At 41.1% G+C, this 23461-nt stretch overlaps 1 protein-coding gene across 1 annotated transcript in view; it reads left to right on the forward strand.

Annotated features, from left to right (window-relative positions):
• Nucleotides 1–5361: 5361 nt before the first annotated feature.
• Nucleotides 5362–23461, forward strand: part of Tesl2 (testin LIM domain protein like 2) — a 32462-nt gene continuing 14362 nt past the window's right edge. Inside the window, exon 1 of the mRNA XM_056985150.2 lies at nt 5362–5498. The gene's annotated coding sequence lies outside the window, so the exon portion shown is untranslated. The remainder of the gene's footprint in view (nt 5499–23461) is intronic.

The raw sequence follows: 23461 nt of genomic DNA on the forward strand, positions 1-23461 counted from the left end.
CAGAACTCCAAATAGATTGGACCAGAAAAGAAACACCTCCCGTCACATAATAGTCAAAACACCAAACGCACAAAATAAAGAAAGAATATTAAAAGCAGTAAGGGAAAAAGGTCAAGTAACATATAAAAGCAGACCTATCAGAATCACACCAGACTTCTCGCCGAAAACTATGAAGGCCAAAAGATCCTGGACTGATGTCATACAGACCCTAAGAGAACACAAATGCCAGCCCAGGTTACTGTATCCAGCAAAACTCTCAATTAACATTGATGGAGAAACCAAGATATTCCATGACAAAACCAAATTTACACAATATCTTTCTACAAATCCAGCACTACAAAGGATAATAAATGGTAAAGCCCAACATAAGGAGGCAAGCTATAACCTAGAAGAAGCAAGAAACTAATCGTCTTGGCAACAAAACAAAGAGAATGAAAGCACACAAACATAACCTCACATCCAAATATGAATATAACGGGAAGCAATAATCACTATTCCTTAATATCTCTCAATATCAATGGCCTCAACTCCCCAATAAAAAGACATAGATTAACAAACTGGATACGCAACGAGGACCCTGCATTCTGCTGCCTACAGGAAACACACCTCAGAGACAAAGACAGACACTACCTCAGAGTGAAAGGCTGGAAAACAACTTTCCAAGCAAATGGTCAGAAGAAGCAAGCTGGAGAAGCCATTCTAATATCAAATAAAATCAATTTCCAACTAAAAGTCATCAAAAAAGATAAGGAAGGACACTTCATATTCATCAAAGGAAAAATCCACCAAGATGAACTCTCAATCCTAAATATCTATGCCCCAAATACAAGGGCACCTACATACGTAAAAGAAACCTTACTAAAGCTCAAAACACACATTGCACCTCACACAATAATAGTGGGAGATTTCAACACCCCACTCTCATCAATGGACAGATCATGGAAACAGAAATTAAACAGTGATGTCGACAGACTAAGAGAAGTCATGAGCCAAATGGACTTAATGGATATTTATAGAACATTCTATCCTAAAGCAAAAGGATATACCTTCTTCTCAGCTCCTCATGGTACTTTCTCCAAAATTGACCATATAATTGGTCAAAAAAGGGCCTCAACAGGAACAGAAAGATAGAAATAATCCCATGCGTGCTATCGGACCACCGTGGCCTAAAACTGGTCTTCAATAACAATAAGGGAAGAATGCCCACATATACGTGGAAATTGAACAATGCTCTACTCATTGATAACGTGGTCAAGGAAGAAATAAAGAAAGAAATTAAAAACTTTTTAGAATTTAATGAAAATGAAGGTACAACATACCCAAACTTATGGCACACAATGAGAGCTGTACTAAAAGGAAAACTCATAGCGCTGAGTGCCTGCAGAAAGAAACAGGAAAGAGCATATGTCAGCAGGTTGACAGCACACCTAAAAGCTCTAGAACAAAAAGAAGCAAATACACCCAGGAGGAGTAGAAGGCAGGAAATAATCAAACTCAGAGCTGAAATCAACCAAGTAGAAACAAAAAGGACCATAGAAAGAATCAACAAAACCAAAAGTTGGTTCTTTGAGAAAATGAACAAGATAGATAAACCCTTAGCCAGACTAACGAGAGGACACAGAGAATGCGTCCAAATTAACAAAATCAGAAATGAAAAGGGAGAGATAACTACAGATTCAGAGGAAATTAAAAAAATCATCAGATCTTACTATAAAAACCTATATTCAACAAAACTTGAAAATCTGCAGGAAATGGACAATTTGCTAGACAGATACCAGGCATCGAAGTTAAATCAGGAACAGATAAACCAGTTAAACAACCCCATAACTCCTAAGGAAATAGAAGCAGTCATTAAAGGTCTCCCAACCAAAAAGAGCCCAGGTCCAGACGGGTTTAGTGCAGAATTCTATCAGACCTTCATAGAAGACCTCATACCAATATTATCCAAACTATTCCACAAAATTGAAACAGATGGAGCACTACCGAATTCCTTCTACGAAGCCACAATTACTCTTATACCTAAACCACACAAAGACCCAACAAAGAAAGAGAACTTCAGACCAATTTCCCTTATGAATATCGACGCAAAAGTACTCAATAAAATTCTGGCAAACCGAATTCAAGAGCACATCAAAACAATCATCCACCATGATCAAGTAGGCTTCATCCCAGGCATGCAGGGATGGTTTAATATACGGAAAACCATCAACGTGATCCATTATATAAACAAACTGAAAGAACAGAACCACATGATCATTTCATTAGATGCTGAGAAAGCATTTGACAAAATTCAACACCCCTTCATGATAAAAGTCCTGGAAAGAATAGGAATTCAAGGCCCATACCTGAACATAGTAAAAGCCATATACAGCAATCTAGTTGCTAACATTAAACTAAATGGAGAGAAACTTGAAGCAATCCCACTAAAATCAGGGACTAGACAAGGCTGCCCACTATCTCTCCCTACTTACTCAATATAGTTCTTGAAGTTCTAGCCAGAGCAATCAGACAACAAAAGGAGATCAAGGGGATACAGATCGGAAAAGAAGAGGTCAAAATATCACTATTTGCAGATGACATGATAGTATATTTAAGTGATCCCAAAAGTTCCACCAGAGAACTACTAAAGCTGATAAACATCTTCAGCAAAGTGGCTGGGTATAAAATTAACTCAAATAAATCAGTTGCCTTCCTCTATACAAAAGAGAAACAAGCCGAGAAAGAAATTAGGGAAACGACACCCTTCATAATAGACCCAAATAATATAAAGTACCTCGGTGTGACTTTAACCAAGCAAGTAAAAGATCTGTACAATAAGAACTTCAAGACACTGAGGAAAGAAATTGAAGAAGACCTCAGAAGATGGAAAGATCTCCCATGCTCATGGATTGGCAGGATTAATATAGTAAAAATGGCCATTTTACCAAAAGCAATCTACAGATTCAATGCAATCCCCATCAAAATACCAATCCAATTCTTCAAAGAGTTAGACAGAACAATTTGCAAATTCATCTGGAATAACAAAAAACCCAGGATAGCTAAAGCTATCCTCAACAATAAAAGGACTTCAGGGGGAATCACTATCCCTGAACTCAAGCAGTATTACAGAGCAATAGTGATAAAAACTGCATTGTATTGGTACAGAGACAGACAGATAGACCAATGGAATAGAATTGAAGACCCAGAAATGAACCCACACACCTATGGTCACTTGATTTTTGACAAAGGAGCCAAAACCATCCAATGGAAAAAAGATAGCATTTTCAGCAAATGCTGCTGGTTCAACTGGAGGGCAACATGTAGAAGAATGCAGATCGATCCATCCTTATCACCCTGTACAAAGCTTAAGTCCAAGTGGATCAAGTACCTCCACATCAAACCAGACACACTCAAACTAATAGAAGGAAAACTAGGGAAGCATCTGGAACACATGGACACTGGAAAACATTTCCTGAACAAAACACCAATGGCTTATACTCTAAGATCAAGAATCGACAAATGGGATCTCATAAAACTGCAAAGCTTCTGTAAGGCAAAGGACACTGTGGTTAGGACAAAACGGCAACCAACAGATTGGGAAAAGATCTTTACCAATCCTACAACAGATAGAGGCCTTATATCCAAAATATACAAAGAACTCAAGAAGTTAGACCGCAGGGAGACAAATAACCCTATTAAAAAATGGGGTTCAGAGCTAAACAAAGAATTCACAGCTGAGGAATGCCGAATGGCTGAGAAACACCTAAAGAAATGTTCAACATCTTTAGTCATAAGGGAAATGCAAATCAAAACAACCCTGAGATCCCATCTCACACCAGTCAGAATGGCTAAGATCAAAATCTCAGGTGACAGCAGATGCTGGCGAGGATGTGGAGAAAGAGGAACACTTCTCCATTGTTGGGATTGCAGACTGGTACAACCATTCTGGAAATCAGTCTGGAGGTTCCTCAGAAAATTGGACATCGAACTACCTGAGGATCCAGCTATACCACTCCTGGGCATATACCCAAAAGATGCCCCAACATATAACAAAGACACGAGCTCCACTATGTTCATAGCATCCTTATTTATAATAGCCAGAAGCTGGAAAGAACCCAGATGCCCTTCAACAGAGGAATAGATACAGAAAATGTGGTACATCTACACAATGAAATACTACTCAGCTATCAAAAACAATGACTTTATGAAATTCATAGGCAAATGGATTGAACTAGAAATTATCATCCTGAGTGAGGTAACCCAATCACAGAAAAACACACTTGGTATGCACTCATTGATAATGGATATTAGCCCAAATGCTCAAATTACCAAAGATACAATCCACAGACCACAGGAAGCTCAAGAAAAAAGGATCAATAAAATTGTGGTGCTTCATTCGTTCTTAAAAGGTGGAACAAAAATATTTATAGGATAGTATATGGGGGCAAACTTTAGAGCAGAGACTAAAGCAACAGTTCTCTGATCCTGCCCCACATGTGGCCCATGTATATGCAGCCATCAAAACTGGATAAGATTCATGAAGCTAAGAAGTGCATGCTGACCAGAACCAGATATAGATCTCTCCTGAGAGACACAACCAGAGTATTTCAAATACAGAGGTGAATGCTGGCAGCAAACCACTGAACTGAGAATGGGACCCCCTTTGGGGGAATTAGAGGAAGGTTTGAAAGAGCAGATAGGCTTGCAACTCCATAAGAACAACAATGCCAACAACCAGAGCTCCCAAGGACTAAACCACTAACCAAAGACTATACATGGACTGACCCATGGCTCCAATTTCATATGTGGCAGAGAATAGCCTTGATTGGCACCAATGGAAGGAGAAGCCCTTTTACCTGCAAGGTTGGGACCCCCAGTGTAGGGGAATGTCAGGGGGCAGGAAGTGAGGGTGGATGGGGAATAGAACACCCTTATAGAATTAGGGTAAGGGATAGTATAGGGGGCTTATGTCCGGAAACCGGGAAAGGAGATAATTTTTGAAATGTAAATAAAAAATATCCAAGAAAAATACACTCATAGGTCACAGTGTCAATCTCCAGTTTGACTCATCTGAGAGGCACATCTCATATGCCTCCTGCAGACATAAGAAGACTAAAGTATTTTTATTCAAAGACAGTTTGTTAGAGCAGACCCCCACCTTTGGCATACTATTAAATCAGGCACTACTATGGTTAGAGGAAATAAGTCTAAGGACCTCTTCAGAATGTATTCAGTCAGAGTGTCAGACCCTTGCACTTGTGGGTTAGTTGAGTTCTACGGGGCCATATCTAAGACTTGATGGAATTATTAGCAGGAGGCAGAAATTTTTATGATTCTAGAAGGAAAGGTCTTAATCCCCACTGTGACTTCAGAAATTCTATTGCACAGGATTCTTAAAGGACTGCATATGTGGCCTTCTTAGGACCTTGAGTAGGATTGAATTTCTTTGCTTATCATTCATATATATCCAAGAGCCCTTCAGATATTGAGAATATGTGTAACATCCTTGCTCTGAAATGGTAAGTGTTTATCCATTTGGGCAGTTATAGAATGTCTGAGGTTTCCTAGTTATCAAAGGAATGGTGTCCCTATGTTTTCTTGAACACTGGGGAGTATCTGACACATTTGGTATTGAGAGAGTACATCTGAAACCCCCTTAAGGTCTTGGTGAAGTTTATGAGGTACAATGTTTCTAGACAGAGAAGCATAAGACCAGTTAGGCTATTTGGTAAGATCTGAGGACCTTTGGTTCTGAATAGACAGATCAGAAGCCCCTTGTTTCATACAGTAGTTTGGAACATTTGTGGTCCTGAAGCAGTAGGTCTAAACCCAACTTGAGAATGACTGGAATTAACTTCCTGGTTTAGAAAGAGTATGCCTGAGACCTTGATCCCTTGAGAATGATTTGAGCTCCATCTTTCTGCTTCTGAACGAATAAATCTGAGACCAGATTATCAGAAAAACTATTTACTGGATTCTTGGATTAAATGAGAATGTTTAAAGTATTCACAACCACAAATTCTTAAGGACCATGATTTTTTACTTAGATAATTTTTATTTACATTTCAAATATTATTCCCTTTCCCAGTTTCCCATCCATAAGCTCCCTATCACATCCCCCTCATCTTCTTCTATAAATGTGTTCACCCTTCCCACCACCTGCCCTTCCTGCCACCCCAACCTGACATTCCCCTATACTGGGAAGTCCAGCCTTGGCAGGACCAAGGGCTTCTCTTCCCATTGGTGACCAACAAAACCATCCTCTGCTACATATGCAGCTGGGGCCATGGGTCTGTCCATGTGTAGGCTTTGGGTAATGGTTTAGTAAATGGGAGCTCTGATTGTCTGGTATTGTTGTTCTTATGGGGACGCTAGTCTCTTCAACTCATTCAATCCTTTCTCTAATTCCTCCAAAGGGGATCCCTTTCTCAGTACAATGGTTTAGTGCTAGCATTCACCTCTGTGTTTTTCATGCTCTGGTTAAACCTGTCTGTCCCTTGGCTTTATTTGGCTGGGAGGCTTTTAATAATTGCTTCTATTTCTTTAGGAAATATGGAACTGTTTACATGGCTTATCTGATCCTGATTTAACTTTGGTACCTGTATTCTGTCTAGAAAATTATCCATTTAATCCAGATTTTCCAGTTTTGTTGAATACAGTTTTTGCAGTAGGGTCTTATGATTATGATTATGATTATCTGATTGTCTTATGATTATGTGGTGCCTTGCAGGCACCACAAGTTGTGGGTCATAGGTTTTGTGGCTGTGGTGGTATACTATTTCCACCATTGGAAGCCTAGCCTGGTTATAGAAGATAGCTGGTTCAGGCTCCGTACCCCCTATTATTAGATGTCTAATCTAGTGTTAATCTTATAGATTCTGGAACTTTCCACTACAAGAGGTTTTCACATAGCCTGCTGCATGCCAAACTATTCCAGTGTCTCACTCCATAGTGACTCTCTCCATCCCTCTCTCCCCAACAATACCCTTCCTGTTCCCTTCCCCAACCATCCTAGTCTACCCACAAAATCTATTCTATTCCCTCCTCTCAGAGAGATCCATGGATCCCCTGTAGACCTCTCCTCTTTATTTAACTTCACTCGGATTGTGAATTATAGTGTTATCCTTTCTTTAACAGCTAATGTCCACTTATAAGTGAGTATATATGTTATTATTTCTGGGCCTAGCTTATCTCATTCCCAAAGATTCGTTTATAGTTCCACCAATTTGTCTGCAATTTTATGATGTCATTTCAATAATAGCTAAGTAATACTCCATTATTGAGATAAACAATTTTTTTCTGCACCCATTTTTGATTATTGACATCTAGGTTGATTCTAGCTTTAAGTCATTATTAATTAAGCCACTTTATGACTTTATGGCTGAAATAGTCTATAGAAATCTGTTAGAAACAGTGGGTCTATAAGTCTTTTATCTCTAGAATTTTTGCTTGGTTTTGGCAGGATGATTTGTTTCTTGGTGAGAGTAAATGGTTGAACTCCCACTATCAATGCGTAAGGGTCAATATGTGGATTAAGCTTTAAAAAAGTTTCTTTTTGCAAATGTAGGTATCCTTGCATTTGGGGCATAGATATTAAGAACTGAAACATTATCTTGGAATTTTACCTTAAGAGTATGAAGTCATTACTTGAACCTTATGATTAATTTTGGTTGAAGTCCATTTTTATAGATATTAGAATGCCTAAACCAACTTATTTTGTAGGTTCTTTTCCTACCTTTTATTTTGAAGTAATGTCTATCTTTGATCTTGAGGTTTTTTGTATACTGTAGAATGATGGAGCCTGTTTTCACATCTATTCAGTTAGCCTGTGTCTTTTTTTTCCTTAAATGACTTTTATTACACTATAAATATAATTACTTTCATTAATTTGCTATTTTTATTAATATCTATATAGTTTAGAAATTAAACTATATTTTTCATATTAACATAAGGAATAAAACAGCACAAGTATGGTTTAGTACTAGCCTCAATTGTAGAAATTTTCGAGAAGGATTGGAACATACTCTAACAGGCATTACATAGCACTGTCTCTGCAAAGTACTTTCCCTGCTTCTCTCTGTGTATCCTCACATGGGAGAGGGACGCTCAGGTCAGAGGAATAAGGCAGCCATATGAGATCCACTTCCACAGACTCAGTCACCTCATAAATCACTCAAATGTCTTTCTGTGAGAACTCAGGCTTTATAATATGGATTTTGGAAGAAAATGAAGTGCCAGACCATGGCAGCAACAAATTATCAAATTACTTAAAGCATAATAAAATGTCAAAATTAGTTTCACTTGTTCCTCTTTTTGTATGGAATATTGTATTTATTCACATTTGAAATGTTAGCCCTTTCCTGGTTTCCTGACTGGAAACACCCCATGCTCCCTCCCCTGCTTCTATGAGGGTGATCCCCCTCTCGCTTACTTTACCCCCTGCCCCAAATTTTCCTACACTAGATATCAAACCTTCCCAGGACAAAGGGCCTCTCATCACATTGATGTCTCACAAGGCCATCCACTGCTAAATGTGCAGCTGGACCCATGAGTCCCTCCACATGTATTCTTTGGTTGGTGATTTAGTCCCTGGGAGTTCTGGGAGGTCTGGTTGGTTGATATTGTTGTTCTTCCTATGGGGTTGCAAACTCTTTCACCTCTTTCAGTCATTTTTTTCCATTGGATTTTTTTTTATTTATTTACATTTCAACTGCTATTCACATTCCTGGATTCCCAGCAATAAACTCTCAATCCCATAACCCTTTCCCCTTCCTCTAGGAGAGTGTTTCCCCACCCATCCACCCACCACTTCCCTGCCTCCAGGCTCTGATATTTGCATACACTGGGGGATCCAGCCTTGGCAGAACCAAGGGCATCTCCTCCCATATGGTGCCCAACAAGGCCATCCTCTGCTACATATGCAACTGGAGACACGGGTCTGTCCATGTGTACTCTTTGGATGGTGGTTTACCCCATAAGAACAGTTGGTTGGTACTGTTGTTCTTATGGCGTTGCAAACAGCTTCAGCTCCTTCACTCCTTTATCTAACTCGTCCACTGGAGACCCAGTTCTCAGTTAAATGATTGGGTGCAGAGATCCACCTCTGTATTTGTGATGCTCTGGCTGAGCTTCCCAGGAGAGGGCTATATCAGGCTCCTGTCAGCATTCACTTCTTGGCATCAGCAATATTGTCAGGGTTTGGTGGCTGTATGTATATGGGCTGGATGCATAGGTGGGGCAGGCTTTGAATGGACATTCCTTGAGTCTCTGCTCCAAATTTGTCTCTGTATCTCCTCCTATGAATATTTTTATTCCCCTTTCTAAGAAGAACTGAAGCATCCACACTTTGGTAGTCAAACTTCTTGAGCTTCATGTGGTCCGTGGATTGTATCTTGGTTAATCTGAGATTTTGGGCTAATAATCCACTTATCAATGAGTACATATCAGGTGTGTGTTTTATGAATAGGTTACCCTACTCAGGATGATGTTTTTTAGTTCCATCCACTTGACTATGAATTTAATTAAGTCATTGGGTTTTTGTTCCTCCATCTTTATTAACTTGAGTATTTCGTATTTACATTTCAATTGTTATTCCCCTTCCCGGTTTCCAGGCCAAGATCCCCCTAACCCCTCCCCCTCCCCTTCTTTATGGGTGTTCCCTTCCCCATCCTCCCACCATTACCGCCCTCCCCCCAACAATCACCTTCACTGGGGGTTCAGTCTTGGCAGGACCAAGGGCTTCCACTTCCACTGGTGCTCTTACTAGGCTATTCATTGCTACCTATGAGGTTGGAGCCCAGGGTCAGTCTATGTATAGTCTTTAGGTAGTGGCTTAGTCCCTGGAAGCTCTGATTGGTTAGCATTGTTGTGCATGTTGGTTCTCAAGCCCCTTCAAGATCTTTCAGTCCTTTCTAAGATTCCTTCAACAGGGGTCTGTTCTCAGACCAGTGGTTTAATGATAGCATTCGCCTATGTATTTGCTGTATTCTGGCTGTGTCTCTCATGACAGGTCTACATCCAGTTCCTATCAGCCTGCACTTCTTTGATTCATTCATCTTATCTAGTTTGGTGGCTGTATATGTTTGGGCCACATGTGGGGCACGCTCTGAATGAGTGTTCCTTCTGCCTCTGTTCTAAACTTTGCCTTCCTATTCCCTCCCAAGGTTATTCTTGCTCCCCTTTTAAAGAAGGACTGAAGCATTTACATTTAGGTAATCCTTCTTGAGTTTCACGTGTTCTGCGCATTTGGATAATTCGAGCACTTAGGCTAATAGCCACTTATCAAAGAGTGCATACCATGTATGTTTTTCTGTGATTGGGTTACCTCACTCAGGATGATATTTTCCAGTTCCCTCCATTTGACTATGAATTTCATAAAGTCATTGTTTTGATAGCTGAGTAGAATTCCATTGTGTAGATGGAAGGGCATCTGGGTTCTTTCCAGCTTCTCGGTATTATAAATAAGGCTGCTATGAACATAGGGGAGCACGTGTCTTTGTTATATGTTGGGGCATCTTTTGGGTATATGCCTAAGAGAGGTATAACTGGGTCCTCAGGTAGTTCAATGTCCAATTTTCTGAGGAACTTCTAGACTGATTTCCAGAATGGTTGTACCAGGATACAATCCCACCAACAATGGAGGACAGTTCCTCTTTCTCCATATCTTTGCCAGCATCTACTATTGCTGGAGATTTTGATCTTAGCCATTAGGATTGGTGTGTGGTGGAATCTGAGGGTTGTTTAGATTTGCATTTCACTTATGACTAAAGATGTCAAACATTTCTTTAGGTGTTTCTCAGCCATTCGGCATTCCTCAGCTGTGAATTCTTTGTTTAGCTCTGAACCCCATTTTTAAATAGGGTTATTTGTCTCCATGCAGTCTAACTTCTTGAGTTCTTTGTATATTTTGGATATAAGCCCTCTATCACTTGTAGGATTGGTAAAGAGCTTTTCCCAATCTGTTAGTTGCCGTTTTCTCCTAACCACAGTGTCCTTTGCCTTACAGAAGCTTTGCAGTTTAATGAGATCCCATTAGTCGATTCTTGATCTTAGAGCATAAGCCATTGGTGTTTTGTTCAGGAAATTTTCTCCAGTGCCCATGTGTTCGAGATGCTTCCCCAGTTTTTCTTCTATTAGTTTGAGTGTATCTGGTCTGATGTGAAGGGCCTTGATCCACTTGGACTTAAGCTTTTACAGGGTGCTAAGCATGGATTAATCTGCATTCTTCTACATGCTGACCTCCAGTTGAACCAGCACCATTTGCTGAAAATGTTATCTTTTTTCCATTGGATGGCTTTGGCTCCTTTGTCAAAAATCAAGTGACCATAGGTGTGTGGGTTCATTTCTCTGTCTTCAATTCTATTCCACTGGTCTGTCTCTGTACCAATACGATGCAGTTTTTATCACTATTGCTCAGTAATACTGCTTGAGTTCAGGGATAGAGATTCCCCCAGAAGTGCTTTTATTGTTGAGGATAGTTTTAGTTATCCTGGGTTTTTTGTTATTCCAGAAGAATGTGGAAGTTGTTCAGTCTAACTCTTTGAAGAATTGGATTGGTATTTTGATGGGGATTGCATTGAATCTGTAGATTGCTTTTGGTAGAATGGCCATTTTTACTATATTAATCCTGCCAAACCATGAGCATTGGAGATCTTTCCATCTTTTGAGGTCTTCTTCAATTTCTTTCCTCAGAGACTTGAAGTTCTTATCATAGAGGTCTTTCACTTGCTTGGTTAAAGTCACACTGAAGTATTTCATTTTATTTGGGACTATTATGAAGGGTGTCATTTCCCTAATTTCTTTCTCGACTTGTTTCTCTTTTGTGTAGAGGAAGGCTACTGATTTATTTGTTAATTTTATACCAGGCCACTTTGCTGAAGGTGTTTATCAGGTTTAGTAGTTCTCTGGTGGAACTTTTGGGATCACTTAAGTATACAATCATATCATCTGCAAATAGTGATATTTTGACTTCTTCCTTTCCAAACTGTATCCTTTTGATCTCCTTTTGTTGTCTGATTGCTCTGGCTAGAACTTCAAGAACTATATTGAATAAGTAGGGAGAGAGTGGGCAGCCTTGTCTAGTCTCTGATTTTAGTGGGATTGCTTCAAGTTTCTCTCCATTTAGTTTAATGTTAGCTACCGGTTTGTTGTATATGGCTTTTACTCTGTTTAGGTATAGGCCTTGAATTCCTATTCTTCGCAGGACGTTTATCATGAAGGGGTGTTGAATTTTTTCAAATGCTTTCTTAGCATCTAATGAGATGATCATGTGGTTTTGTTCTTTCAGTTTGTTTATATAGTGGAGTATGTTGAAGGTTTTCCATATATTAAACCATCCCTGTATGCCTGGGATGAAGCTTACTTGATCATGATGGATGATTATTTTGATGTGCTCTTGGATTCAGGTTGCAAGAATTTTATTGACTATTTTTGCGTCAATATTCATAAGGGAAATTGGTCTAAAGGTCTCTTTCTTTGTTGGGTCTTTGTGTAGTTTAGGTATAAGAGTAATAGTGGCTTTATAGAAGGAATTCGGTAGTGCTACATCTGTTTCAATTTTGTGGAATAGTTTGGATAGTATTGGTATGAGATCTTCTATGAAGGTCTAATAGAATTCTGCACTAAAACCATCTGGACCTGGGCTGTTTTTGGTTGGGAGACCTTTAATGAATGCTTCTATTTCTTTAGGAGTTATGGGGTTGTTTAAATGGTTTATCTGTTCCTGATTTAATTTCGGTATTGATATCTGTCTAGGAAATTGTCCATTTCCTGCAGATTTTCAAGTTTTGTTGAATATAGGCTTTTGTAGTAGGATCTGATGGTTTTTGGAATTTCCTCCGATTTTGTAGTTATGTCTCCCTTTTCATTTCTGATTTTGTTAATTTGGACACATTCTCTGTGTTCTCTCGTTAGTCTGGCTAAGGGTTTATCTATCTTGTTGATTTTCTCAAAGAACCAAGTTTTGGTTCTGTTGATTCCTTATATAGTCCTTTTTATTTCTACTTGGTTGATTTCAGCTTTGAGTTTGATTATTTCCTACCTTCTACTCCTCCTGGGTGTATTTGCTTCTTTTTGTCCTAGAGCTTTTAAGTGTGCTGTCAAGCTGCTGATATATGATCTCTCCTGTTTCTTTCTGCAGGCACTCAGAGCTGTGAGTTTTCCTCTTAGCACACCTTTCATTGTGTCCCATAACTTTGGATAGGTTGTATCTTCATTTTCATTAAATTCTAAGAAGTCTTTATTTTCTTTCTTTATATCTTCCTTGACCAGGTTATCATTGAGTAGAGCATTGTTCAATTTCCATGTATATGTGGGCGTTCTATCCTTATAGTTGTTGAAGACCAGCTTTAGCCCGTGGTGGTCTGATAGGAAGCATGAGATAATTTCTATCTTTCTGTATCTATTGAGGATTATTTTTTATGACCAATTATATTGTCAATTTTAGAAAAAGTACCAGGAGGCGGTGAGAAGAAGATATATCCTTTTGTTTAAATATCTGTTAAGTCCATTTGGTTCATGACTTCTCTTAGGCTGTCTATGTCTCTGTTTAATTTCTGTTTCCATGATCTCTCCATTGATGAGAGTGGGGTGTTGAAATCTCCTACTATTATTGTGTGAGGAGCAATGTGTCCTTTGAGCTTTAGTAAAGTTTCTTTTATGTATGTAGCTGCCCTTATATTTGGAGCATAGATATTTAGGATTGAGAATTCATCTTCATGGATTTTTCCTTTGATGAATATGAAGTGTCCTTCCTTATCTTTTTGATGACTTTTAGTTGAAAATTGATTTTATTTGATATTAGAATGGATACTCCAGCTTGCTTCTTCTGACCATTTGCCTGAAAAGTTGTTTTCCAGCCTTTCCCTCTGAGGTAGTGTCTGTCTTTGTCTCTGAGGTGTGTTTCCTGTAGGCAGCAGAATGTAGGGTCCTCGTTGTGTATCCAGTTTGTTAATCTATGTATTTTTATTGGGGAGTTGAGGCCATTGATGTTGAGAGATATTAAGTAATAGTGATTATTGCTTCCTGTTATATTCATATTTGGATATGAGGTTATGTTTGTGTGCTTTTCTTCTCTTTGTTTTGTTGCCAAGATGATTAGTTTCTTGCTTCTTCTAGGGTATAGCTTGCCTCCTTATGTTGGGCTTTACCATTTATTACCCTTTGTAGTGCTGGATTTATAGAAAGATATTGTATAAATTTGGTTTTGTCATGGAATATCTTGGTTTCTCCATCTATGTTAATTAAGAGTTTTGCTGGATATAGTAACCTGTGCTGGCATTTGTGTTCTCTTAGCGTCTGTATGACATCTGTCCCGGATCTTCTGGCTTCCATAGTCTCTGGTGAGTAGTCTGGTGTGATTCTGTTAGGTCTGCTGTTATATGTTACTTAACCTTTTTCCCTTACTGCTTTTAATATTCTTTCTTTGTTTTGTTCATTTGGTGTTTTGACTATTATGTGATGGGAGGAGTTTCTTTTCTGGTCCAATCTATTTGGAGTTCTGTAGGCTTCTTGTTTGTTTATGGGCATCTCTTTCTTTAGGTTAGGAAAGTTTTCTTCTATGATTTTATTGAAGATATTTACTGGTCCTTTGAGCTGTGAGTCTTCACTCTCTTCTATACCTATTATCCTTAGGCTTGATCTTCTCATTGAGTCCTGGATTTCCTGTATGTTTTGGACCAGTAGCTTTTTCCGTTTTATATTACCTTTGACAGTTGATTCGATGATTTCTATGGAATCTTCTGCTCCTGAGATTCTCTATTTTATGTCTTGTATCCTGTTGGTGATGCTTGTATCTACGGCTCCTTGTCTTTTCCTTTGGTTTTCTATATCCAGGGTTGTTTCCCTGTGTCCTTTCTTATTTGCTTCTATTTCTATTTTTAATTCCTTCACCTGTTTGAGTGTGTTTTCCTGGAATTCTTTCAGGCATTTTGTGATTCCTCTCTATAGGCTTCTGCTTGTTTATTTATGTTTTCCTGTGTTTCTCTAAGGGATTTCTTTATGTCTTTCCTGATGTCCTCCATCATTATGATAAAGTGTGGTTTTTAAATCTAGATCTTGCTTTTCTGGTGTGTTTGGATATTCAGTGTTTGCTTTGGTGGGAGAATTGGGCTCCGATGGTGCCATGTAGTCTTGGTTTCTGTTGCTTGGGTTCCTGTGCTTGCCTCTCACCATCAGGTTGTCTCTGTTGTTACCTTGTTCTGCTATTTCTGAGAGTGGCTAGACCATCCTATGGACCTGTGTGTCAGGAGTGCTGTAGACCTGTTTTCCTCTTTTCTTTCAGCCAGTCATTGGAACAGAGTGTTCTTCTTTCAGCCGTGTAGTTTTTCCTGTCTACTGGTCTTCAGCTGTTCCTGTGGGCATTTGCCCTGAGTCCACCAGGCATGTCGCTTGGAGCAGAAAAGTTGGTCTTACCTGTGGTCCCGTGGCTGAAGTTGTTCCTAGGGGGCTGCTTTTGAGCTCTCCATGAGGGCAGCAGCCAGGAGGGCCTGCGCTGCCTTTTCCCCAGGCCCCCGTGCACTGGGGTCCCATATGGAGTTAGGTGTTTTCCTCTGGAGTCAGAAATGTGGGCAGAGTGTAGTCTCTTCTGGATTCCCAGGTGTGTCTTCTGAGCTACTCTTTTTTTTTTTTTTTTTTTTATTAACTTGAGTATTTCTTATATACATTTCGAGTGTTATTCCCTTTCCCGGTTTCCGGGCAAACATCCCCCTCCCCCCTCCCCTTCCTTATGGGTGTTCCCCTCCCAACCCTCCCACCATTGCCGCCCTCCCCCCATAGACTAGTTCACTGGGGGTTCAGTCTTAGCAGGACCCAGGGCTTCCCCTTCCACTGGTGCTCTTACTAGGATATTCATTGCTACCTATGGGGTCAGAGTCCAGGGTCAGTCCATGTATAGTCTTTAGGTAGTGGCTTAGTCCCTGGAAGCTCTGGTTGCTTGGCATTGTTGTACTTTTGGGGTCTCGAGCCCCTTCAAGCTCTTCCAGTTCTTTCTCTGATTCCTTCAATAGGGGACCTATTCTCAGTTCAGTGGTTTGCTGCTGGCATTCGCCTCTGTATTTGCTGTATTCTGGCTGTGTCTCTCAGGAGCGATCTACATCCGGCTCCTGTCGGTCTGCACTTCTTTGCTTCATCCATCTTGTCTAATTGGGTGGCTGTATATGTATGGGCCAAATGTGGGACAGGCTCTGAATGGGTGTTCCTTCAGTCTCTGTTTTAATCTTTGCCTCTCCCTTCCCTGCCAAGGGTATTCTTTTTCCTCATTTAAAGAAGGAGTGAAGCATTCACATTTTGATCATCCGTCTTGAGTTTCCTTTGTTCTAGGGATCTAGGGTAATTCAAGCATTTGGGCTAATAGCCACTTATCAATGAGTGCATACCATGTATGTCTTTCTGTGATTGGGTTAGTTCACTCAGGATGATATTTTCCAGTTCCAACCATTTGCCTACGAATTTCATAAACTCGTTGTTTTTGATAGCTGAGTAGTATTCCATTGTGTAGATGTACCACATTTTCTGTATCCATTCATCTGTTGAAGGGCATCTGGGTTCTTTCCATTTTCTGGCTATTATAAATAAGGCTGCGATGAACATAGTGGAGCACGTGTCTCTTTTATATGTTGAGGCATCTTTTGGGTATATGCCCAAGAGAGGTATAGCTGGATCCTCAGGCAGTTCAATGTCCAATTTTCTGAGGAACCTCCAGACTGATTTCCAGAATGGTTTTACCAGTCTGCAATCCCACCAACAATGGAGGAGTGTTCCTCTTTCTCCACAACCTCGCCAGCATCTGCTGTCACCTGAGTTTTTGATCTTAGCCAATCGCACTGGTGTGAGGTGAAATCTCAGGGTTGTTTTGATTTGCATTTCCCTTATGACTAAAGATGTTGAACATTTCTTTAGGTGTTTCTCAGCCATTCGGCATTCCTCAGCTGTGAATTCTTTGTTTAGCTCTGAACCCCATTTTTTAATAGGGTTATTTGTTTCCCTGCGGTCTAACTTCTTGAGTTCTTTGTATATTTTGGATATAAGGCCTCTATCTGTTGTAGGGTTGGTAAAGATCTTTTCCCAATCTGTTGGTTGCCGTTTTGTCCTAACCACAGTGTCCTTTGCCTTACAGAAGCTTTGCAGTTTTATGAGATCCCATTTGTCAATTCTTGATCTTAGAGCATAAGCCATTGGTGTTTTGTTCAGGAAATTTTTTCCAGTGCCCATGTGTTCCAGATGCTTCCCTAGTTTTTCTTCTATTAGTTTGAGTGTGTCTGGTTTGATGTGGAGGTCCTTGATCCACTTCGACTTAAGCTTTGTACAGGGTGATAAGCATGGATCGATCTGCATTCTTCTACATGTTGCCCTCCAGTTGAACCAGCACCATTTGCTGAAAATGCTATCTTTTTTCCATTGGATGGTTTTGGCTCCTTTGTCAAAAATCAAGTGACCATAGGTGTGTGGGTTCATTTCTGGGTCTTCAATTCTATTCCATTGGTCTATCTGTCTGTCTCTGTACCAATACCATGCAGTTTTTATCACTATTGCTCTGTAATACTGCTTGAGTTCAGGGATAGTGATTCCCCCTGAAGTCCTTTTATTGTTGAGGATAGCTTTAGCTATCCTGGGTTTTTTGTTATTCCAGATGAATTTGCAAATTGTTCTGTCTAACTCTTTGAAGAATTGGATTGGTATTTTGATGGGGATTGCATTGAATCTGTAGATTGCTTTTGGTAAAATGGCCATTTTTACTATATTAATCCTGCCAATCCATGAGCATGGGAGATCTTTCCATCTTCTGAGGTCTTCTTCAATTTCTTTCTTCAGTGTCTTGAAGTTCTTATTGTACAGATCTTTTACTTGCTTGGTTAAAGTCACACCGAGGTACTTTATATTATTTGGGTCTATTATGAAGGGTGTCGTTTCCCTAATTTCTTTCTCGGCTTGTTTCTCTTTTGTATAGAGGAAGGCAACTGATTTATTTGAGTTAATTTTATACCCAGCCACTTTGCTGAAGTTGTTTATCAGCTTTAGTAGTTCTCTGGTGGAACTTTTGGGATCACTTAAATATACTATCATATCATCTGCAAATAGTGATATTTTGACCTCTTCTTTTCCGATCTGTATCCCTTTGATCTCCTTTTGTTGTCTGATTGCTCTGGCTAGAACTTCAAGAACTATATTGAATAAGTAGGGAGAGAGTGGGCAGCCTTGTCTAGTCCCTGATTTTAGTGGGATTGCTTCAAGTTTCTCTCCATTTAGTTTAATGTTAGCAACTGGTTTGCTGTATATGGCTTTTACTGTGTTTAGGTATGGGCCTTGAATTCCTATTCTTTCCAGGACTTTTATCATGAAGGGGTGTTGAATTTTGTCAAATGCTTTCTCAGCATCTAATGAAATGTTCATGTGGTTCTGTTCTTTCAGTTTGTTTATATAATGGATCACGTTGATGGTTTTCCGTATATTAAACCATCCCTGCATGCCTGGGATGAAGCCTACTTGATCATGGTGGATGATTGTTTTGATGTGCTCTTGAATTCGGTTTGCCAGAATTTTATTGAGTATTTTTGCGTCGATATTCATAAGGGAAATTGGTCTGAAGTTCTCTTTCTTTGTTGTGTCTTTGTGTGGTTTAGGTATAAGAGTAATTGTAGATTCGTAGAAGGAATTCGGTAGGGCTCCATCTGTTTCAATTTTGTGGAATAGTTTGGATAATATTGGTATGAGGTCTTCTATGAATGTTTGATAGAATTCTGCACTAAACCCGTCTGGACCTGGGCTCTTTTTGGTTGGGAGACCTTTAATGACTGCTTCTATTTCCTTAGGAGTTATGGGGTTGTTTAACTGGTTTATCTGTTCCTGATTTAACTTCGATACCTGGTATCTGTCTAGGAAATTGTCCATTTCCTGAAGATTTTCAAATTTTGTTGAATATAGGTTTTTATAGTAAGATCTGATGATTTTTTGAATTTCCTCCGAATCTGTAGTTATGTCTCCCTTTTCATTTCTGATTTTGTTAATTTGGACGCACTCTCTGTGTCCTCTCGTTAGTCTGGCTAAGGGTTTATCTATCTTGTTGATTTTCTCAAAGAACCAACTTTTGGTCCTGTTGATTCTTTCTATGGTCCTTTTTGTTTCTACTTGGTTGATTTCAGCTCTGAGTTTGATTATTTCCTGCCTTCTACTCCTCCTGGGTGTATTTGCTTCTTTTTGTTCTAGAGCTTTTAGGTGTGCTGTCAAGCTGCTGACATATGCTCTTTCCTGTTTCTTTCTGCAGGCACTCAGCGCTATGAGTTTTCCTCTTAGCACAGCTTTCATTGTGTCCCATAAGTTTGAGTATGTTGTATCTTCATTTTCATTAAATTCTAAAAAGTTTTTAATTTCTTTCTTTATTTCTTCCTTGACCAGGTTATCATTGAGTAGAGCATTGTTCAATTTCCACGTATATGTGGGCATTCTTCCCTTATTGTTATTGAAGACCAGTTTTAGGCCGTGGTGGTCCGATAGCACGCATGGGATTATTTCTATCTTTCTGTACCTGTTGAGGCCCGTTTTTTGACCAATTATATGGTCAATTTTGGAGAAAGTACCATGAGGAGCTGAGAAGAAGGTATATCCTTTTGCTTTAGGATAGAATGTTCTATAAATATCCGTTAAGTCCATTTGGCTCATGACTTCTCTTAGTCTGTCGACATCACTGTTTAATTTCTGTTTCCATGATCTGTCCATTGATGAGAGTGGGGTGTTGAAATCTCCCACTATTATTGTGTGAGGTGCAATGTGTGTTTTGAGCTTTAGTAAGGTTTCTTTTACGTATGTAGGTGCCCTTGTATTTGGGGCATAGATATTTAGGATTGAGAGTTCATCTTGGTGGATTTTTCCTTTGATGAATATGAAGTGTCCTTCCTTATCTTTTTTGATGACTTTTAGTTGGAAATTGATTTTATTTGATATTAGAATGGCTACTCCAGCTTGCTTCTTCTGACCATTTGCTTGGAAAGTTGTTTTCCAGCCTTTCACTCTGAGGTAGTGTCTGTCTTTGTCTCTGAGGTGTGTTTCCTGTAGGCAGCAGAATGCAGGGTCCTCGTTGCGTATCCAGTTTGTTAATCTATGTCTTTTTATTGGGGAGTTGAGGCCATTGATATTGAGAGATATTAAGGAATAGTGATTATTGTTTCCCTTTATATTCATATTTGGATGTGAGGTTATGTTTGTGTGCTTTCATTCTCTTTGTTTTGTTGCCAAGACGATTAGTTTCTTGCTTCTTCTAGGGTATAGCTTGCCTCCTTATGTTGGGCTTTACCATTTATTATCCTTTGTAGTGCTGGATTTGTAGAAAGATATTGTGTAAATTTGGTTTTGTCATGGAATATCTTGGTTTCTCCATCAATGATAATTGAGAGTTTTGCTGGATACAGTAACCTGGGCTGGCATTTGTGTTCTCTTAGGGTCTGTATGACATTAGTCCAGGATCTTCTGGCCTTCATAGTTTCTGGCGAGAAGTCTGGTGTGATTCTGATAGGTCTCCCTTTATATGTTACTTGACCTTTTTCCCTTACTGCTTTTAATATTCTTTCTTTATTTTGTGCGTTTGGTGTTTTGACAATTATGTGACGGGAGGTGTTTCTTTTCTGGTCCAATCTATTTGGAGTTCTGTAGGCTTCTTGTATGCCTATGGGTATCTCTTTTTTTAGGTTAGGGAAGTTTTCTTCTATGATTTTGTTAAAGATATTTACTGGTCCTTTGAGCTGGGAGTCTTCACTCTCTTCTATACCTATTATCCTTAGGTTTGATCTTCTCATTGAGTCCTGGATTTCCTGTATGTTTTGGACCAGTAGCTTTTTCCGCTTTACATTATCTTTGACAGTTGAGTCAATGATTTCTATGGAATCTTCTGCTCCTGAGATTCTCTCTTCCATCTCTTGTATTCTGTTGGTGAAGCTTGTATCTACAGCTCCTTGTCTCTTCTTTTGGTTTTCTATATCCAGGGTTGTTTCCATGTGTTCTTTCTTGATTGCTTCTATTTCCGTTTTTAATTCCTTCATCTGTTTGATTGTGTTTTCCTGGAATTCTTTCAGGGATTTTTGCCATTCCTCTCTGTAGGCCTCTACTTGTTTATTAATGATTTCCTGTGTTTCCCTAAGTGTGTTCATGTCTTTCTTGAAGTCCTCCAGCATCATGATCAAATATGATTTTGAAACTAGATCTTGCTTTTCTGGTGTGTTTGGATATTCCATGTTTGTTTTGGCGGGAGAATTGGGCTCCGATGATGGCATGCAGTCTTGGTTTCTGTTGCTTGGGTTCCTGCGCTTGCCTCTCGCCATCAGATTATCTCTAGTGTTACTTTGTTCTGCTATTTCTGACAGTGGCTAGACTGACCTATAAGCCTGTGTGTCAGGAGTGCTGTAGACCTGTTTTCCTCTCTTTCAGTCAGTTATGGGGACAGTGTGTTCTGCTTTCCGGCGTGTAGTTTTTCCTCTCTACAGGTCTTCAGCTGTTCCTGTGGGCCTGTGTCTTGAGTTCACCAGGCAGCTTTCTTGCAGCAGAAAATTTGGTCTTACCTGTGGTCCCGAGGCTCAGGTTCGCTCGTGGGGTGCTGCCCAGGGGCTCTCTGCAGCGGCAGCAACCAGGAAGACCTGTGCCGCCCCTTCCGGGAGCTTCAGTGCACCAGGGTTCCAGATGGTCTTTGGCTTTTTCCTCTGGCGTCCGAGATGTGTGTGCAGGGAGCAGTCTCTTCTGGTTTCCCAGGCTTGTCTGCCTCTCTGAAGGTTTAGCTCTCCCTCCCACGGGATTTGGGTGCAGAGAACTGTTTATCCGGTCTGTTTCTTTCAGGTTCCGGCGGTGTCTCAGGCGCAGAAGTCCTGCCGCTCCTGGGCCCTCCCCCACGGGAGCCCAGAGGCCTTATACAGTTTCCTCTTGGGCCAGGGATGTGGGCAGGGGTGAGCAGGGTTGGTGGTCTCTTCCGCTCTGCAGCCTCAGGAGTGCCCACCTGACCAGGCGGTTGGGTCTCTCTCTCACCGGGTCTGGGAGCAGAGAGCTGCTGCGGGCCGGGATCCGCGGGTGTGGGACTTCCGGTAAACACAGACCGTGCCTCCTAGAGAAATTCTGCTTCCGTGTCCCAAGCTCACCAGGCAGCTTTCTTGCAGCAGAAAATTTGGTCTTACCTGTGGTCCCGAGGCTCAGGTTCGCTCGTGGGGTGCTGCCCAGGGGCTCTCTGCAGCGGCAGCAACCAGGGAGACCTGTGCCGCCCCTTCCGGGAGCTTCAGTGCACCAGGGTTCCAGATGGTCTTTGGCTTTTTCCTCTGGCGTCCGAGATGTGTGTGCAGGGAGCAGTCTCTTCTGGTTTCCCAGGCTTGTCTGCCTCTCTGAAGGTTTAGCTCTCCCTCCCACGGGATTTGGGTGCAGAGAACTGTTTATCCGGTCTGTTTCTTTCAGGTTCCGGCGGTGTCTCAGGCGCAGAAGTCCTGCCGCTCCTGGGCCCTCCCCCACGGGAGCCCAGAGGCCTTATACAGTTTCCTCTTGGGCCAGGGATGTGGGCAGGGGTGAGCAGTGTTGGTGGTCTCTTCTGCTCTGCAGCCTCAGGAGTGCCCACCTGACCAGGCGGTTGGGTCTCTCTCTCACCGGGTCTGGGAGCAGAGAGCTGCTGCGGGCCGGGATCCGCGGGTGTGGGACTTCCGGTAAACACAGACCGTGCCTCCTAGAGAAATTCTGCTTCCGTGTCCCAAGCTCACCAGGCAGCTTTCTTGCAGCAGAAAATTTGGTCTTACCTGTGGTCCCGAGGCTCAGGTTCGCTCGTGGGGTGCTGCCCAGGGGCTCTCTGCAGCGGCAGCAACCAGGGAGACCTGTGCCGCCCCTTCCGGGAGCTTCAGTGCACCAGGGTTCCAGATGGTTTTTGGCTTTTTCCTCTGGCGTCCGAGATGTGTGTGCAGGGAGCAGTCTCTTCTGGTTTCCCAGGCTTGTCTGCCTCTCTGAAGGTTTAGCTCTCCCTCCCACGGGATTTGGGTGCAGAGAACTGTTTATCCGGTCTGTTTCTTTCAGGTTCCGGCGGTGTCTCAGGCGCAGAAGTCCTGCCGCTCCTGGGCCCTCCCCCACGGGAGCCCAGAGGCCTTATACAGTTTCCTCTTGGGCCAGGGATGTGGGCAGGGGTGAGCAGTGTTGGTGGTCTCTTCTGCTCTGCAGCCTCAGGAGTGCCCACCTGACCAGGCGGTTGGGTCTCTCTCTCACCGGGTCTGGGAGCAGAGAGCTGCTGCGGGCCTGAGCTACTCTTAATGGGAAATGGAACCCCTGCCCTGCTTTTAGTCAGAGAGTCCAATCTGATGCCTCAATATGCCAAAGTAGCTAGGAGTAAAAGTCATATTTTTGAATGATAGTTGATGAGAAGAAAATGTTCTAAATTACTGTTCTTCGTATGGTGCACAAGATGGGAAAATATGAGGGTGGCTTGTGGATAAAAAGAACTGGTAAGAGAGCCATGGTAGGAGAGAATAGGGCCCCGGCTCCT

Source organism: Rattus norvegicus, chromosome X (assembly GCF_036323735.1).
Source record: "Rattus norvegicus strain BN/NHsdMcwi chromosome X, GRCr8, whole genome shotgun sequence".
Taxonomy (NCBI): Eukaryota; Metazoa; Chordata; class Mammalia; order Rodentia; family Muridae; genus Rattus; species Rattus norvegicus.